A 20,946-nucleotide genomic window follows, 5' to 3' on the forward strand; every position below is an offset into this window, starting at 1 on the left:
GCAGACAACACATCCTAAATGTAGGCATCCCTATACTATATCTATCAATCTATAATACAAAGCCAATAAAAATACGCTTTAGCTTGTCTTCTAAATCTAATATTTTCAATTCCGGCGGTCATTTTATTTGAAAATCGCTTACTATCGTTTCTAATTGAATCTCGTACACGTCATCCTAAATGTAGGCAATACATTGGAAAATGGCGCAAAGTGAGAACTCCTATTGACTTAATATAGAATTAATTATAGAATTTTTAATATATAAATTTAATATAGAAGGAATATGTGTATTTTTCAAAGTTTTTGGAAAGAACTTTGCTAATATTTAAGAATAATTAAAAAAAAAACCTGTTTCCAAATATTTTTTGAGCATTTAGAATTTTTCAGTTCTATTAAAAGGCGTTTTTTAATATTAGTTTTTAAACTTTTATAACTTTTTATTATTTTTTATGAAATTTTCGAAATTATTTTTACTCCAAAGTTTATTAAAAGAAAAAAGGTGTAAACAATTCAGTAAAAATAATATATTTCTTCTCTCCACTGTTGATTTTTCGCTATTTTCCAAATGCCTGTATTTGTTTAAAAACTTTCTGCAATCTCTAATTGTACATAAATTTACAAACATTATATGGAGTTGAGAATAAATCCTCGAACAATGTCCTATTGGTTATTTGATACATCGGCTGTCAATCAAGCCGTTACTCGTCGACAATGCCACATGTGGCGAGTGATTGCAATTAGTCAAGCAGAAGTTTGCTTGACGATCCACTGACAGCGACTTGTGGTCCCGAGTGCACGAAAAACCAACAAAGAATGACAGCTTCGGCAGCCTGGCTGTATGTTTGTCTTACAAGGAAACGATGAAGACTTCACAAGTTGAGGCCAAAGCGGCTGCTCGCCTACATTGAACCCACACAGGAAATAGTATGCATAACTTAGACATATTGCACTTTTCAAAGTAACAGTAAATGTATTTGTGTGTATGTGTATCTACACCGAACAGGCGGTTTGATCTCGCAATGTCCGCTGGCATTTCAACCAAATGTACGCTCGACAGTTTAGCATTGAGAGAGTTGGTGTGCTGTGCTCAGCGCTTGGCTGTATCAAAATCAAATCATGAAAATTGCAGTGAATCGCTTGCTAAATCGCTGTGAACTCGTTTATTGGCGCAGCACAGTAAATTGATATGTGTGCGCAGATAACGGTGCGTAATGAGCCACAGACTGCCGTGCTAGGAGGCGCTTGTCGATACAAATATATCTACGTATATTGCGAAATGCTGATGCGGCCTTGTATTACAACAATAAATGCAAATATCAGTTGACGAAATGGCAATCGTCTTGTCGTCATAAATATTATCCGTTCGTCTCCATTTAATTTTTTTTTTATTTTATTTCGCATTTTACATAAAATATCCGATATAATCACTCATTGAGCGGCTAAGCATTTACGTATTATATTACTGTATGTGTGTGCGTGTGTATTTTTGTGCATGTGTGCATACTTAAGTACAACGATGTCTAGACGAAATTAAATTTGTCTACAAACACATACATTTGCATTTTATTTCCACGCATACATACATATGTATGTGTATCTGTATATATTTGGGTGTCTTCTATATTACTTTCGCCAATATTTGCGATTTTGTTCGCCAGAATTTGAAACCAATGCAAGTTTGGTCGAAAAGTATTGAAATAAATGTTGATGATTGAAATTTTTATTCACTTATTCGATAGCTATTAAGTGCACGTGCTTAATTGAGCTAATTGCAATTGTTACACCACAAAATAGTAATTCTTCAACTTCATCCTTCGTAAGCCACTTCCAAAGATAAATTGTGTTTTTCGACCCTTCAAATATTTGGAACTAAACCACTGGTAGTAGAAGTGCGTTCCAGCTCTTTGCAACTGAAAACAGATCTCCAAAACATGCTCTCCTTGAAATATGTTTATAAAAAGTTAAGTACTTAAACAATCTTTTACCCAGCAAACATTGACGCACACTCCTGTTAAGGGAAGGATTTGTGGAAAAGTCCTATTTAAGCAACTTAAATGTTAAAGAACGAGTCAAAAAGCTTTTGTCTCTTTTAGGAATCGTAGCAAACGTGGGATATAGCTCTTCATTCAAGCCTAACGAAAAACTTTCTTCAGATCTCAGTACTCTTTAACCTAAGATCAATCAATCAATTATCTTTAATTCTGTTATGTGAAATGAAAATCATTTATCCAGACACTCTTATCTAATGGAATCTACATATATCTTGCTAAGTGTAAGCAATGCATCCTAAATGTAGGCATCCCCATACCATATCTATCTGTCTATAATACAAATACAAAACAAATACTCTTTAGCTTGTCACCTAAAACAAATATTTTCAATTCTGATTGTATTTTGATTTGAAATTAGTCTATTACCACGCTATTTTCTATTCTATTATCTTACGCAGTATCCTAAATGTAGGCAATACATAGGAAAATGGTACAATGTGAGGAATACTATTGACAATTTATTTGCCTACAATTAAGGATATACATATTTCATTGAAGGATCTTTAATCTTTATCTGCATTCTAAACTTCAGGTATAGAAAAATATTTTGATCTCTTAGTTTATTACATACAAGAATAAAAAAAGTCATTCAAGCATTCAGCACCTTTCACGAGGTTACAGTTGTTATAGTTATTTAATTAATTATGAACTGTTTCTGAGTCAATCCACATCAAAAGTTGTAAAAAATTTGCTCGCGAAAATATTCGCGAATTAATTCCATTGTTTGGCCAAGATGATTATTTTAAGTTACTGTAAACAACACAATAACCCTGTACGCCAAAAAGTTCCGAGTATGTATAACTTAAAAAAAATCAAATTTTATTATAAATTATTTGATGCGGGTTGCCACCTGGTTCAAACACTGTATTTGAAAAAATTAATTAAACAAGCTAAATATTTTAGTATGGGTGTCAATTTAGGTAGATTTCAGCAGGGTCCAGTGATCAATATTTTTTAAAAGGGTTGCCACATGTTTGATGTTAATGTTGTTGAAAAAAACCAATGTGATATTGCAGTAAAGGCAACGTGAAATGTTTTAAACATATTTGAATCAAAATCGTGTTTTGAAAGAGTTGCCACTTGTTTACAAATTTTAGTTGAATTAAGTTACAAATTTTGGTGAAATATTACATGGGTATAAATTTAAAAGGCGCTTAAAAATGTATAGCCAAAAACACTTTATGGAAAGCGTTACCACCCGTTGTCAATTGAATGAAGTTGGAAAAAAAATATGTAAAATGTTTTACAAAGATCTTGAGTATAGTTAACAATTTGATCAAGTTGTAAAAAACTTAATTAAGCGGTAATGGATTTTTATTCAAAAGGATTAAGCGTCGAAATTATTTTTGAGAATGTTGCCATCTATTTACAAATTGCAATTTAAAAAAGTTGAAAATGCTTAAGTGAAATATTGCGTCATGTGCTACATTTTAAAGGGTCTTTAAAAAGTTTGTAAGTATAAATATTTTTTTGTAGCGTTGCCACCTGTTTATAGTTTAATGAATTGAAAAAAAAATTAACTAAAAATGTACAATATCTTGAATTTTTTTTTTGATTTTGGGTTCAAAATATTTGATATTCTTTGAGAAGCGATGCCACCTGTTTACAATTTAATGAAATTGAAATAATAAAATAAATTTAAATTAAATTAGAAGTAAAAGTAAAAGAGGAATGTTTCAAACAAATTTGTTCTCGAAAATATTTTTAAAAATGTTACCATCTTTTCACAAATTTCAATTAATTAAAGTTGATAATATTACGATATGGACATATTAGTAAATATTTTTCGAGCAGCGTTGCCATACGATTAAAATTTAATTAAGTTGAAAAATTACTATTAAATAAAATGTTTTTTTAAGGTTGCCATCTTTTTACAAATTTCAATTTAATTCAATTGCAAATATTTGCTAAAAAGCATTGCCACCTGTTCACTATTTAATTAATTTAAAGAAATACAATTAAATAAAATGTAATTTTTAAGGTTGCCATCCTTTTCCAAATTGTAATTTAATTAAATTGCAAATATTTGTTAAGAAACATTTCCATCTGTTAACAATTTAATTGACTTATAAAAGGACAATTAAATAAAATATGATTTTTAAGGTTGCCATCTATTTACAAATTTCAATTTAATTGAGTTGAAATTATCATGTTATGGACATCATTCAAAAGGAGCCTGTGAAAAGTTTATAGTGGAAAATATTTTTTTTAAAAGTGTTGCCACCTGTCTACACTTTAGTTAAGTTAAACAAAAAATACGATTAAATATAAATGTGTTTTAAAAAAAGTTTTATTCGAAAATATTTTTTAAAAGAATTTCCCATTAGCAAAAAAAATAATTTCAATAAAATTGATTTATACATAAATATAGTATTCTAATATTGGCCTCAGATAAAGAACATCTTCCACCGCCGAGGCAAGTGAAAGTTTCTTCAAATATTTAATTCAAACTAAACTCATTTTAATTAATGCCTAACGGTACACACTGAAACTTTCTGCACAAATTAAAGAAATAAAATACCGAAAAAAATGCTCGAAGTAAAAACTGAACTGGAAATGCTTATTATGCTAAACTAATTTGAGAGAAACAGTGCGATAACGTCAACAACAAATTTGCTTTTGTACAAATTCATTTAAAACAAGATGCAAGTATTTGGCAAAAAGATAAGAAAGTGCACAAAAGCAAGAAATTTGAATGAGCAAAAGCTGAAAATGAAAAGAATGAAGACGCAGCACTCAAATGAGCCGAAAGCTCAGGCGAGCTCCCCCAGAAGAAAATGTATGTGTGTGTGTGTGTGTGCCTTGAAAGGGCAACGAGGCAAAAGAAAGTTGCTAAATCACTTAACAAGTCATTTAGTCGATTGGACGAAACGCAAAAATCGACGAAAAGTGCAAAAATGCGAAAAGCAAACAAACTAAACGCTCGCGCCGGAGCTTGAAGCGGAGTTCGGCGCTCGCTCGCAGCCACACAACGAGGAGGGTCTGTGCAGCTGCCAGCTACAAGTAGGTGTGCGTAGAGGTCCTCGAGGCGTTTAAGTGAAAAAGCGCTGCTTGTCTACACGCTTAGACAGATGGATGTGATGCGAGCAACGTGGAGGGCAGAAGCGAGTGCGAAGGCAAAGGTAAAAGGTGTGCGACTCCGCTGTACGCGTTTAATGTGTGTTTTTGTATGTATATATCTGTCGGTTTGTTAGTGTTGGATTGGCGTGTGAAGTGTTGTGTTTTTTCTATGTCGAAGGGCATTCCTTCAGCTCTACCTTGCGCCACCTGACCGCAGTTAATGCTGCTTGCTATTGGCGGATGCTGATTCTTCGCCGTTTACTTCAGCCATTTTTCCTTTCATTAGTTTTTCCATCTTTTTGACATCAATTTCATTTCATTTTACAAATCTAACAAATTGTATTATGTAGCTTCATTTTACTCTTGCGCGTGGAATATTTGCTTGAATTGCTTGAATAAAGGCTACTTGGTTACCTTGTGGAGTATAAAAGTGAAAGTAAAGTGATGCAAAATTTCGAGGTTATACATTTTGAAGTTCAGTTTTGAAGCACTAGTAAGATAAATGCATATCCAAATGCGATTTTTTACCGTAAGCTCAATTTGGCTACCTGCAACTTTGGTTAGTAAAAAAAGGCAAAGAAGGCTCTGAACTTGGTTACTTATTCCAAGTTTCTGTTACATCACTATCTATCATTTTTCTTCGGTTAATTATTAATTTAAGCAAGAAATAAATTCCCCTTTTATTAGAGTGTAAGAATTACGTCCATATGGCCACTCCATCTAACTTCGCGGTATAAGAAACCCATGAAAGTTTGATGGCTTCTAGCCAGGCAATTTAATTCCGAAACGTTAGCAGATAGATTACAAGGGTCAACACGATTTTTGGGTCTGACATCTACACGTTAAATTTTAGTTTCTCCTATGACAAAAATAAGGAAAAACATTTTTTTTCGGTTAAAGTTTGCTTTCGTAGAAATTAGAGCAATTTTTCGATTTCTAAGCAGAAATGACTGATTTTTATATTTTTTATACAATTTCACTATAGATTATAATTTGAAAAAATTTTTCTAGATACAAGAGTCGTTTTTATTCAAGATGTGTGATAAACAATAATATATAAATGTAAAATAACAAGAAATTAATGTCTAAAAGTGAATATTTTTTGTGTTACTTTTATGCTCATATGAGCTCTCTCGTATTAAACCCCAAATATACTTATCGATGTAGATCAGCCCAAAGCAAACTTAAAGAACTAAAGATTAATATTTAAGTGTTTTTCAATGTCTAGAATCAGAATCAAAGCATGAGAACAGAAACCCAAAAAAAAAAATATTTTTTTTGTTGACCGGTGTTATTTATGACACTTTGCAGGATAGTTGATTTTAACAAGCTTCCCTTGAGTTGCAATTGTCACCAGTGAATCCGTTTAGCATAGACAGGAACCGAGAGTTATTACACGGCAGCAAGTTCGAAAAGCAAACAATATATAAAACCCAACAGTACTTGAAAAATTACGCATTTTTTAACTAGACTTATTACTACAATTCGATATTTTCACATTAAAAAATTATCATTCATTCCATTGAAGTTTCATTTGTTATTTATCTCCCAGGGCTATGCAAACCTACCCATTCAAATTCTTTCATCAGTGCTATAAATAAAGATATTCATGCTTAATGCCAAATATTTCGGAAGACAGCGACTTGGCGAGTTGGGAACCCATTTTTTGCAAAGATCCGTAAATATATGATTTTCTTAAGGGAATTACAGGCTATTTGAGCTTGTCTTCAAAAAATTAGTATAAAATTAAATATTAATTTTTATGGAATTAATTCAAAATTGAACTTTGAAAAGTTTTATTTTAATATTAATTTGTTTTACCTTTCCTCTCTGATAAAAATTGTCTTTGACTTCCTTTTTCACCCATATAAAGACTGCAGAGTTACTGTAGAATTTTAAAATAAATTTGCTTTATATTATTTCTCTTGTTATAAGAGAGTTCAAGTCCCTGCTATTGCTACTTCAAAAAGATATAATTCACTATCGAAAAATTGTCTGTTTATAAGCTTTTCAAACTAATGAAATAATAAGGCAAAAATTTCTTTAGAAGGAAGAATTTGTGGGCAATTTTTTATGTTTTTTATTGGAGGCTTTAAATCTTTACGCTGAGAATATAGTTGCAAATCATGCTTTAAATTTAATATTTTAGAAATTAGAAAGGCTCACATAATCTTTCCTAGCAAAGAAGCGCACCGCTTAAAATTTAATATTTTAGAAATTGATGCCTACATCTAGGCTCACATAAATTATCTTAGCAAAGACACACACCGACTATAATGTTATATAGGAGGAGAGAGGGAGAACTTGTATGAACAGTTATGTGTGGAATCCTGCATATTGGTTGTTCTAAATCTTTACTCTTGCTTTATTAATCCAAATTTCGCTTATAATTTATATTTTAGAAATGTTTGCCTACATCAAGACTCACATAAATTATCTTATCAAAGACGCAAACCGACCATAATATATACAGGAGGAGAAAGGCATAATTAGTACGGACAATTATGTGTAGATGCCTGATTATTCCTTGTTCTAACTCTTTATTCTTGCAATATTGTTGCAAATACCGTTTAAATTTAATATTATAAAAATTGTTGCCTACATCTAGGCTCTCACAAATTATCTTAGCAAAGACGCACTCCAACCATAATGCTACATAATAGCTCTAATATCTATTGAAATGTGTTGCTGCATTATCAATAATATGTAGAGCATTCTAGCAAAGTCGTTCTTCAATATTTTAATGTTAGCCAACTAAATATTTAAGTGCTAGAAGCTGTCAAAGTTTTATTATAATGACGCCATAAACATTTTGTGCACATATCTGGCACTAACTGTATAGCTCTACTAAACCTGTTTTACCTGTGCTCTTATGCCACAAAATTGTATAGCTAACCTAAAAAAGCTCTAAAATGCGCTCTTTAATTTGTAATTATTTGACTGATGACTCCCTTTAAATTTTATAGCGGCAGCAAAGAGCTCAAAACTGTAACTCGTGGTTAGAAAATGTTTACATCATATGCTAAGCTAGAGAGTGAGCTCTTATTGCAGTATAATATTGTTTAAAAATATTGTGCATTTTTATGTTTATTCACCACAAAGAGAGCGCAGTGGTAGTTCCTACAACCTTTAATGCATTCAAGACGAGCATTATAGGGAAGGCAATGTGGTGTGCGCTATTTACTATTTTCTTCCAAAGTATAACACTTTCACTTGATGGGTGTTATGTTTCACAAATTTGCGCACGCGAACAGCTACTAGTGTTTGGTGGCTTACGGCTGTGCCTCGCGGCCGCAACTCAGCGAATAACTGGGTAGCGCGCCCAACAGTATGCCTCGTTGTGGTAGGCAACGGCAGCGGCCAACAACAAAGGCAGACAGCAAATGAAAGCATAGCGTGTGGCTATCTATATACGTTTGTATGTATGTGTGTGTTATAAAAGAAAAAAACGCTGCCTGATTGTTATGAGGTAATTTCGTAATTGATAATGAACAAAGCGCCTGAAAGTATGTCAACATTAAAAATACCCGACAGTCAAATATAATAGCTTTATTAGAGCAAGCCGAAAGCGACACACAGCCAAAAATAATGTGACATGACAGAAGCATGAGAGGAAAGCAAGAAAGAAATAAGAAAAAAATGTGACTGTAGGGTGCGCCTGCCGTGAAGCTTTCAAGCGCACAAACACTGAACTTAAAGCTAAAGCTTTCGCAGATTTGTTATGAAGCCAGCACTAATGCTGCACACGACAGACATACACAACAACAAAACAAAGAAAAAAGTAAGCGCACCAGCAGCGAAAATAGCTGCCAAATTCCAAAGCATTTATCAAAAGCAGAGGAAAAAAAATTGCAAAACACAAAGCGCTTGCGAACACACGCCACCGCGCTTGGCTGGCTGTATAGTTGGCGGGTCGAAAACACATCAAATTTCGAAGGCGATCGGCTGGCTGGCCTATTGGCCCACTACCAGTCAGCGTTTAGTGTATGACAGCCAGTGCGACCACAATGCGAACAATGGCAGTATGCTTGTGACCTCCGTTGCGGTTGCAGGAGCCTGCTGACGTGCGTTCGAACCTTACACGGACAGCAGCTCGTAATTTCTGCTTCAGCTGCCAACAACTAATAGCGCGCTTAAGCTCTCCTAAATGCTTGTAATCAACTTTACGCTCTTTCTCTCTCACTCTCTTACTCTCTCTCACTCTCTCCCTCTCTTTTCATATTTTAAATTGGTTTGCTCTCCTCACCGCTTGCTGCTCATAATTATTGCCTTACATCGTGCAATTAATCACTCGCTATTGCTTACTCGTTAGTTTGGCAGTGCTAAAAAACACTCGTCATATATGTACAGCAACAACAGCTGGTCCGAATTTATGCTTACAATTCGATGCGACTGATTTTGGCGCCCTACTGCATTGTTGCTGGCTTTGCCGCGCCTACAAATCACAACAAACTTCGTCTAAATAAACATAAATCGTGTGTTGTAGGTTGCTCTTATAAACGCGCGAGCACTAAGGAGCGGCATTTGCATTCGTAAGAGATTCGTGCAGCTTACTCTTTGAAAGCAGCATTTTTTTGTGTCAAAAATGTTAAAAAATACTTCGTAAAAATTGAAAACAAAATAAATATTTTTTAATACAACAACAAGTTGCGTGTGACCTTCTAACGGACCTCATATGGCCTGCGACAGCCGCTGCAATTAATTTTTAGAATAGAATATATATATATATATATAACGGTATTTGCATTTCCTTGCGATTATCAATCAGCTGTGCCAACAAATAATGTCACATACGTCGTTCGTATAAACCGTTATTAATAACATATCTAAAATATGTCTGCATGCAATCTCAATCCACAAATCAACCAGTTGCCTCTCTTCACACTCTCAGACGTCAGCAAACACCCTTTTATTGCCGCCAGCTGCTGGCGAAAGTATGTTTTCTTACCGCCCGTAGTTGAGCACAAGCAATGTCGTCTAACCCACTAATTTAATTGTTTTCACCCGAGCATTAATATCTTACGCCTGTGTCACCCACATACCCACACTGGCAGAGCATACGTCTCGATTTAGCTCATCTCTGTGCCTTAAGTAATGAAAAAGCTTTGACCTAGAAATTTTTTACGATATGTTTATCCATTTTCTTGGAAAAAAATAACAAAAACAAAAAAAGAAACGGTACAGTTATTCTTGTGTGCCAACAATTCAATATGAACTTGTGCCGAAGGCTAATTCTTTGGCATGTTATTGAGATTTCAGCATAAAAAGCTATTGGTGTCCAGCTATTGACTTGCAGGATGTAGCAGATTTTAGAAAATATTTTTTTGTTTAAATTTTTTCACGTATTTAAAAAAATTGGTGTCTAAGTTGAGCTAAGGAAAGTTTGGATCTGAACGAACAATAATTTTATTTGTATTTTTTGAAATTTTTTAAAAAGAAATTTCATGAAAAATTACGCAGCTTTTTAAATATTGCAAAAAAATAGAAACATTCTTTATTATAGAAAATTTTATAGTCCGATACGGTGGTACGAAATCTTGTTTATCTGTTCTGTAGAGAAAATGCACCGCCAGCAATAAGATTATAACTTGGTCTTAATTTTTTCAAGAAGTGTTCCTGTAATATTGCTTCAAATAGAGCCTTAAATTTAGTTACTTGAAAATCGTTGCCTACATGTAGGCTGACATAAATTAGTTTAGCAAAGACACACTCCAAATGCAATCACATGCAACAACAACCGCATTGTTACATAATTGTTATAGTACTGCAAAAAAATTGGAATTTGCTTACAGTGACAAATGAATATACTTTCTCTTGTAAAAATTTTATTAAAAGTAAAAATTTAAAAATAAAAATTTTATAAAAAAAAATTCTTTGATAAAAATTATTAAAAAAATTAATAAGAAAAAATATTATTGCCAGAAATTAATTAAAATATTACAAAATATTATTAAAAAAATTTGCAACAAAAATTGGATTTGTGTTACAGTGATAGATGAACAAACTTTTTTTTAAATTAAATTGGAAAAAAAAAATTTTGTTACAAAAATTATTAAGAAAAAATTTATTAAGAAAGAAAATTATTTAAAAAAATATTAAAAAAAATTAATAAAAATGTTATAAAACAAAAATCTCCAAAAAACAGTTATACTTATAACTGTGTCACACACTATAAAAAAATACCCTAACGTTCAACATTTCGTAACATAAGCAAGTATTTTTATTTTCTCATTCTCTAACATCCACATACATTTCCACTTAATTTTTCCTACTGGGTAGCGGCAATAATTTAATAATAACACAGTTGTAATCTCGGTCAGCATAATTAAATAAAAATTCATTGCAACCTAAAGACACACAATCGCTTCAAGTATTTACAAGCATACCTATGCTTATAATCTACACTGATTTACTAGCATACCTATAGGCGCTGACACTGATTTGAACACACACATACTCACCTAGTTAATTACAAACAAACGAACAGTGTTGACAATATTAGGCCATACGAAATTCAATCACGAAAACTGCGCTCTTTTTTCCAACTCTTCACTGGCCGACAACAAGAGGCAGGCAATAGAGAGAGAGAGAGAGAGAGCGAGCGCGCAAGTTGCACGCTTCTACTCACTTATGGCCGCCAACCACTTGCTAAGCAAATATAATGCTTGTATATATGTTTATAGATATGTGTAGGCAATAAAGAAGTAAAAATTTGGACAGATTTTGCAGCTTCTCGCTGACGTCATAAGCTTATTGAGCACACATACAAACTTACATATGATATATTATATACATATTTATATATAGCTGTAACGCTAGATATGCGTTTTGATTTTTGCAATATTTTTTTCGTAATTTTTCTTGCAAAAATTATGCCAATCACACTTTTTTTATACAAATTTCAGCTTCTCACTTATCATTTCCAAATAATAATTACAAATTAATTCATATTTATTCTTTAGTGCATGTAATCATTGCTGCACGCAAACACATTTACTCACAAATGCAATATATTCGCGTATATGCGTTGTAGATCCAGTGGCCTTGACCGCTTGTAGTGGTGTCTATAGCTGCGTCGCTTGCATTGCAAGTTCTATATGTATGTATGGGTGTGTGTGTGTGCGTATACGAGTATGCTCATACAAAAGAGCAGCAGAAGCTGCCGACCAAGCGATGTTGCAATCGAATGGAGACATATGTATATATTCCTATATACAATATATGTATAACATACTATATACGTAATCATGCCAGCGATTTACGCAGAATTTTTTAATAACGGTCTTCAGGTGTTTATATAGACAAAGTAGTTTCCTATTAGCCACTATAGTCAAATGATAGACAGCAGAAAATAGTGAAATTTGAAAACACAAAAACCCAGCTCAATAAAAATATGAAAAATGTCATTAACATCAAATTTAAAAACTGTGTCCAAAATTACTCTTTCTTTTAATACTTTAGTGTGTACAACAACTATGAGATGAAGAAAAGGATACAGTTGTTGTGTCACTTTGGATAAAGACGAAATCATAATCGGTGCTACCATTATAGGCGGATTTTTCGATTGATTTTGAAAAAATTATTCCGAAAAAAAATTTTTCCGCTTAAAATTAAAATTATTATTGCCATAGATAAATACAGCTGGTGGTTGACGGACTAGTCGAAGCTTTTATTTTTTGACAAAGTGTCAACTTCACAAAAACGAAAAGAAACTCCTTCCATCATTACCCGAAAACGGTTATTTAGAAGGTCATGCACAAATTTCAAGTCTACCGGTCTAGCTGTTTCGGTGAAGTTTTTTTTAGCGCCTATGAAAACAGCGTTTCGAAAAAGAAATGATTACGCTAAATTAAAATTTTTTTATTAAATACACTAGTTTCCACAAAACTATTTTCCATATTAACTTCATGTAAATAAAACGCAAAATACTTAACTATTATCCTTATGCCAACAATTTTCCCAGTCCTTGAAACACTTTTCATTAGCACTTTTTGGGATGGCCTTCAGCTCTTTCGGCAAATTTTGTTTTATATCTTCGATTGGCTGATAACGTTTTCCACGGACGCATTATCATCATGTAAAATCCTTGAATTGTTCTTCCACAAATCTGTCCGTTTTCGATGGATGTTCCCACAGCTTCAATACGGTCAACAAGAACTCGTTATTAATCCTCTGTTCCTCCGGAATAAATTCATGAAGCACCAAACCATGAATATCGAAAAAACCAATAAGCATCACTTTGATTTTTGAACGGCTTCAGCGTGATTTTATTGGTTTCGATTTTTTCCCTCCATTCCGATGATTGTTGACTTGTTTCCATGTCAAACTCATAACCTCGTATCTCATCGGCGGTTATAATGTGCCTCATGAATGTGGGATCCTAATTAACATGATCAAGCGTGTCCAAAGAAATCTGTTTACGGTATTTTTTTTGAAAAAAAATTCAGCTTTATCGGGACGAGTCGAGCAAGAACGCATTTCATACTCAAAATATCAACCAAAATATTTCGAACGGACTCGCTAGAGATGTCGAGCTCTCTTGCGATTTCTCTGACCCTTGACTGATGATTTTCTAGCACCATATCCTTCACTACTTTAATATTTTCATCAATTGAAGCGGTTAAACGTCGTCCAGAACGGGGTATGTCTTCAATGATCTCTCGACCGTTTTTGAAGGCTTTGTTCCGCTCGTAGGTTTGGGCTTGAGCTGTACCGTAAATTCGATATATAAAAAAAACGATTTATTGAAATCCAGAGAAAGATATATCTAATCCCTTAAGTTAAATTTCTTTGTAGAATTTCTTCTAGGTATATTTCTTATCAAAATTATGACGTCACATTAGCGTATTACAGATGGATTTTACGCATTTGCCATACTCTCCCTTGGCATCAGTTTGGGTTAGTTTCTTCATCGATTTGAGCTGTTTAAAGCTGCAATTTCTTCAAAGTTATGAATCTAAGGAACAGCTCACATTTGTGCTCCAATTTCGTGATCGTTTCATTGCTATATTACTTTCTAAGCTTAACTATAGATCCAGCATATTTCTATTCTACACTTAAAGGGTCTTAAATTTTTGTGAATTATTAGCGAATAATTTTCGTTATTTGAGAGCGTTTCAACTCAGATTTTAAATTGTCTATTGAGAACAAATAATATCTTCCGTCTTCCTTTTTTTCGTTTCTTCTCGAGTCTGAAAGTTCTTAGATTTAAGTTTAGCTTATTAATAAATATTTTTTGTTAGTAGTATTTGAATTGTACTAAAAAAAACTTAGTGTTCTCGTTCAAAGACCCTCGTGATTGATAGAAAGCAAGAGAGATTACACAGATCATAAAGAGCTCATTGTAAAGGGTCTACCAAAAAAAATGACGTGATATAAAAATGAAAACACTCAACGTTGGCCAAAATGGATTCGGTTTTTTAGAGATCGTCTACGCCGACTTCTCAAATTCCGGTCAACTTCGTTTTCTAACGCTTCCTAATGATAGCAGTGGCATTTTCTGGCTCATTTCGCAAGAAATAATAGGCTTTGTCTGAAACGGTGATTGTGGATTTGTGACTTTTTTGAGGGAACGTGAATTTGCGTAATAATCTTGGATAATTTCCCATCGTTGCACCAAAGCGACTTGATTAGATGACAAACTTTACTTAATCAAACTGACAAAATTTGACACAAGCCCGTTAACAAACATGGCCGCAGTCACCCAATAAAAGCAAATAAAACCAAGTAAACAACACTTTTTATGTATTAAAATATTGTAAAAGCGTGAAATGACACTTCACACCGATCTTTAATTAACCGAGATTCTTATTATATTAGTTAAAAGTAGCTTTCTCATTATTAGGTAAGTTAGATGTCAAGAGAGTTGTGGGCAATTCCCTAACACATATGAACATTTGAGAGGCTTTTACGTTAAGGGGGGAGCCTGGTTTAGAGGCTTCAAAATATCGATTTTTTGAGGATTTTTTTGGGAAGGAAAGAAATAAGTGATTAAATCAAAATTTATAGTGTTTATAGTTATATATTTAAACATCATTCTCTAATTTCTTGTATACGAAATCTTTGATATTTCGCATTTGGGAAGCAATTGCCCGATGCATTTCGCATGTGCATTTGTCGGACGGCGGGCAGGATGCAGGTCGCAATTTCTATCAGAAACAAAAAATTCAAAGAGATTCATATTTTTTAATAATTTATCTTCTAGTTAAACTAAAAAAAATTCTAAAAAAAACTGTAAAATTTTAGAATTTTTTTATAAATAGAAAAAAAGTGGTTTTTGACCCCAAAAATTTGACTTTATGTTGTTTAAAAATATATTCAAACTTGACTTTTCTTAGTTTTTTTTAGTTTAGCCAGAAGAGAATTTAATGCCAAAGATAATAAACTTTGCCTCAATTCCATACGAAGTTTAGTTTTTTTCTATCATGCCCGCCAATTAAAGAAAATCGTAAAAATGAAAAACCGAGAAATCGCGCGTCAAAGTTTTCGCTTTTTGCCCATGCGCTAATATATGTAGTACATATCTGCTAGACGCTCGGTCACTATTTCCCTTCTAGCTTCGAAAATATTTCAGATTCCCATCTATAACTTTGGGTACATATTCTTAGATTATTTTTAAAGAGATTTAAGCGAAAAAAATCATCGATTTTTTGAAGCTTTTAAATCAGGCTCCCCCTTAAATATTAGTTATCAGACCCTTTCTTATTTCATTATTTCACATCACTTTTATCTGTCCAAATTCGAAATTCTCTTTTATGCGGTTTACAACTTGACTGGGTGTATGTCTTAGCTGATCTTCGAACTTTCATACGTATGTCAGAAGTTTTGGCTCAATGGCAGTCTATACATTACTGCTTCCAAATTCTTATTTTGTTGTCAAACCAATTTTTAATGCCATTTAAACTATTCGAAAAAGCAACAGATATAATACATTAGAATTTTCCCGCAACCTGGTTCGCAACCTCGCTACATTCTAAATACTCTTCAAGTGTTAGCTGAGGCAGTGATTTTATTGTGTTGCGCACACTCGCAATGCCTCATTGGTTTTCGCGCTAATTCATTAGATTTGCAGCAACAAATGCAATTTATTCGATTGCTATTAGGGGCTTAGTCCCACTTAGCGCTATGAGGCGCTGACTAGGGTTTCGAAAACATCAGCGCCCCTCTGCGTCCATGCAACAAATTTGAAAGTGTCGAGCACTTGAAGTTGCGCCGCATTTGCATTCGCATAGGCATATGTTGACTTCGGCAAAGTACCGTTAAATTCGCAATGGCCCCCTCACATTATCAGTTGTTGTTTGTAGACATGAGGGTGTGTGTATGCACACTTACAGGCACACATACAGATATACAGACGTATGCATATTGAGTTGTAAGCCTTCGCAGGAAACAAGGTGTGGCACGCATCGTCGATGCTGTGCAAATAATCGAATTTACAAACACTATGCGGGAAACGAATAAAATTCACATATTGCGCTTGTGTGCGTGTGTGTGTGCGCAGATAAATACTCAGCTTTGATTAAAGTGCAACGGCATACAATGGTGAGGCGCACCAGCGTTTGGTTAGCGGTGTAATGCAATATAACATGTTTGTATGTATGCAAATGTTGTAGGTTGTTGTTGTTATTTTACTTTTTCTGCAAATGAAATGTGGCAACACACAAACATACATAGGTGCGTAAGCAATAAGTAGTCGTTACATACTAATTATATTTCACTTTTCGGCTGTGTGATTAGTTTTTGGCTTTGCGGTTCATTTTCGAAATTGGTGTGTGGTTGATTGCAGCTATGCTTACCTTACATACTCTTCGATATTGAATGAAAATTAAAGCATTTGTTAACTGTTATCGGCGCTAAATATAATAAGTGTCCGCTTCAACTCAACCTTTAGCTTAGTGAAATAGTTTGTCTTGGCAGTTGTTGTAATTTGAAAATACATATCAATTATTTTGGAAATGTAGTTCTTGTGAGAAATTGGCATTAGGTATATTAGGTATTTGAAATTTACTTTTTTATTATAGTTGTAGTAGAGTTATATACTGCCGAAACAGTCTAAAAATGCTGCTGAATTGGTGATTTTTGATCGGTTACATATCCGTTATGTTTCGGACACCGAAGGTACTTTTTAATTGTAGTTGTAGTAGTGTTAGCTTCTCCCGTAACGATTTTCAAAATGCTGCTGAATTGATGATTCTTTATCGGGTACATATTAGTTATGTTTCGGTTAAGTATACCCTAATGTCATGGCCAGGCTAACGTAAAGTACGCACTGTGGTCCATTTTTTCAAAGCTAGAAATAATAAAATACTGCTGAATTGATTATCTTGACCGGGTACATATCCGTTATATTTCGGTTAGGTATACCCGAATGTCACCAAATGTAATTTTTTATTGTAGTTGTAGTAGTGTTAGATGCTTTAGCAACACTCTTAAAAAATGCTGCTGAATTGATGATTCTTTATCGGGTACATATTAGTTATGTTTCAGTTAAGTATACCTGAATGTCATGGGCAGGCTAACATAAAGTACGAACTGTGGTCCATTTTCTTAAAGTTTAACTCGAATCTAAGTTGCAACTGGTAGAAATGATATAATTTTTGCGCTATGTCTTATACAAACAAACCATAAGAATTACAGTTTTCAGTCTTTAAATGCTTAAAATGATTTCAGAACAGTTGACAATTTGTAGTATCAGAAAAAACTAATTTATGAATTAGAATAATTTACGTGTCAGAAAAAATATTTCAAATAATAAATAAATAAAAATATGTACATTTTATATACTTTCATAATCAGCGATTATTTTGAAAAATTTTGATTTCCTTTGACCCCGTAGACAATAGTTCTCCTAGAGAACCTTCGAAAAAAGCTATCTGACAGTAAAGAAGACTTTTCTGTTTAAAATAAACTTAAATCAAAAAAACTGAAAATATTTCTCATTGCTATAAATGTATGCCGTTCTAATTCCTTGTTATAATGTTACAGACATTTTTAATAAGTTAAACATCCCAGCAAAAGCTTTAAATTTAAATGCTCATTCTGTCACTCGTATTGCCAATTTTTTTTCCCCAGTACAGGAACTGAAATTGACATAACGGAAACAGTAGCGAAAAAGGAAGAAAGCTCACTAGTATTTCCCATAATGGCGGCGCGGTCGTAGCTAAGCCTGTTGTTGTTGTTGCATTTCAAATTACATTTCTGTTTTCTCGCTTTGAATGGCATTTCGCGGTTGAGTTTTTTCTATGTCGACGTTTTAGCGCGGAAACCAATTGCTGCAATGAATTGCGTTTTCAGTTACATCAACATTACATTCAAGAACATAACACAAGGGAGTTGAAACTTCGACGTTTAACGGCAATAGCCAATAGCTGAGGTTTATAAGTTACTAAAGTCAAATTAAAAGCGACGATTACACTGGCTTTGGGAAAATAGGCGTGAAACCGCTCACTGGTGGTAAATTTGTTATTTGTTATTAATAATAAAATAAAATTTTTCAAAATATTAAAGTGTGGTATAGGCGGAAAAATATATTTGCTCATTAGTAGTATACCTATTGGGTACCCAGTAGCATACCCAATAATACCCATTCGTATACTCAATACTACCCTATTAGTATACCCAATAATACCTATTAGTATACCCAATAACATCTTATTCATCTTCATTCGTCTTTTCCTTACAATTGACAATTCTGTGTTCAATAATCTCAAAATTTTGACTCACAGTAAAACCTTCGATTGACAGTTGAATAATTTCCTCAGAGTATTTCAATGCAAATAGTCACAGCGTATATTCTGTCAGCAGCATATTTTCTTGCGCACAAACAGAGTGTTTGACATTTCTCGCTTAAATTCCCAGCGGCGCAAAATGTGGCGCAAGGCCATAAGGCAAACTTACTTAGTAAGGCATAGTCTGAATGCTATGGACATTTATTGTTAAATGCACTAATTTATGTACAAGTGTATATAGATTCCTAGACACCAATAAGAAGTGTTTGAAGCTGTTTTCCTAAAAGCTAATTTATTTGCAAACTTGAGAATTTTTTTTCAAAAATTAACACTTTGTTTATGAAAATAGATATGAAAAACAAAACAAAAAAAATTAAATGCGCATCAGCTGGTACCTGCAAAAAAAGGGACTAGGTTTTTATTTTATTATAATAAATTGCTAATTCACACAGATATTGAAACAGCAAATTAGGTTATCTTAATATTCTCGGTATCCCGAAATTTAAAAAAAATATTTCAAGATTAAAACTTCTCTCTTGGCTTCGCGAAATTTTCGAACGAAATTTCCAAATTATTTTGCAGAATCCCGAAGTCCAAAAATATTTTCTTCGGTATCCTGAAATTTCCAAAAAAAAACTTTCAAAATTTAAATTTCTCTTTTGGGATCGAGAAATTTTCGTACTAGCTCTCCAAAAATTTTTTACGGGATTCCAAAAGCTAAAACTATTTATTCTAAGATCCCGAAATTTCCATACAAAATTTTTAGAGATTTAAATTTCTCTATTGGGTTCAAGAAATTTTCGTATCAGAGTTTCAAATCGTTTTTCAGCTTAACGAAACTACAAATACTACATATTTCCTTCGCGATCCCGAAATATTCAAAGAAATGTTCAAATTTTCATTTTCTATTCTATTCTATTTTAAGTTCGCTACAATTTTCTAACAGGATTTTCAAATTATTTTCGATTTCGATAGATTTTTTTCGGGATCCCGAAATTTCCAAAAATTTTTCGCTGATTTAATTTCTTTTTTGCATTCCAGATATTTTCGTACCTGATTTCTAAAGTAGTTTTTGGAATCTCGACTATGTAAAATATATTCTTCGGAATCTCTAAATCTCCTAAAAAATCTTTCGAGATTTTTCAAATTTTTTTTTAGGCTCGAGAAATTTTCGTACCAGGTTTTAAAATTATTTTTTAGAATACCGAAAATTAAAAATATTTCCTTCGGGATCCCGAAACTTCCAAAATTTCTATTTTGGGTTCGCGAAATTTTCGTACCAGATTTATAAATTATTTTTTGGAATCCCGAAAACAAAAATATCTTCTTTGGTATCCCGAAATTTAGGCAGTTGTATAATTTTTACCTATGATGAAGTGATTTTGCTAATAGAATATCTGTTATATAAAAATTTCATTTTGTCATAACATGGTATGTATGGTAATTTCTAATTGTCTAAATATTACTCATACGCCATGTAGTCTCAGAATGATGCGTGATGGTTAGGTAGTTTTTTCCCATCTATAGTTAAACTTTCCTTGTTCAAATGTCCATAATTAGTGTTAATGATAAAAAAAGTGACAATATTTAGATTATATAAAAAAAAAAAAATTATATTAAATCAACGACCACTTTTTGCAAATATATAAAAATTGTTAAATGGAACTACAGCCACACCTACTTTCCTTAGAATTTCTTTTGTGCACTAATATATATAAATAGTTAGACTTAAATATTAATGTAGCAACCTTTACTTGGCACAATCTTCTACTAAAACTTAAATAGAGACATATCGGACCCTTGCTTCGTTCTGAGATATAAGAGATAATAAAAAAAAAACTGTGAACATTTGGGCCCAAAACTGTCAGCAGCTCCAACTCCGCTCAGCAATTTCCTACGAAAGCTTATATGCATACCAACATCACGCTCCACATACACACATACAAAACTGTGTTTGTAGGTAATGCAGCATCAACAACATCAACAATAACAACAGCAACAACATCACCAACAACAACATATACCAAAACCAACATATATTTTCACCTTTCACAAATTCACTTTCACTTGACATACTGTGGCAACAGAGAGCTTTTACGTTAAACGAG

This window comes from Bactrocera neohumeralis, chromosome 6, assembly GCF_024586455.1.
Source record: "Bactrocera neohumeralis isolate Rockhampton chromosome 6, APGP_CSIRO_Bneo_wtdbg2-racon-allhic-juicebox.fasta_v2, whole genome shotgun sequence".
In the NCBI taxonomy this organism is placed as follows: Eukaryota; Metazoa; Arthropoda; class Insecta; order Diptera; family Tephritidae; genus Bactrocera; species Bactrocera neohumeralis.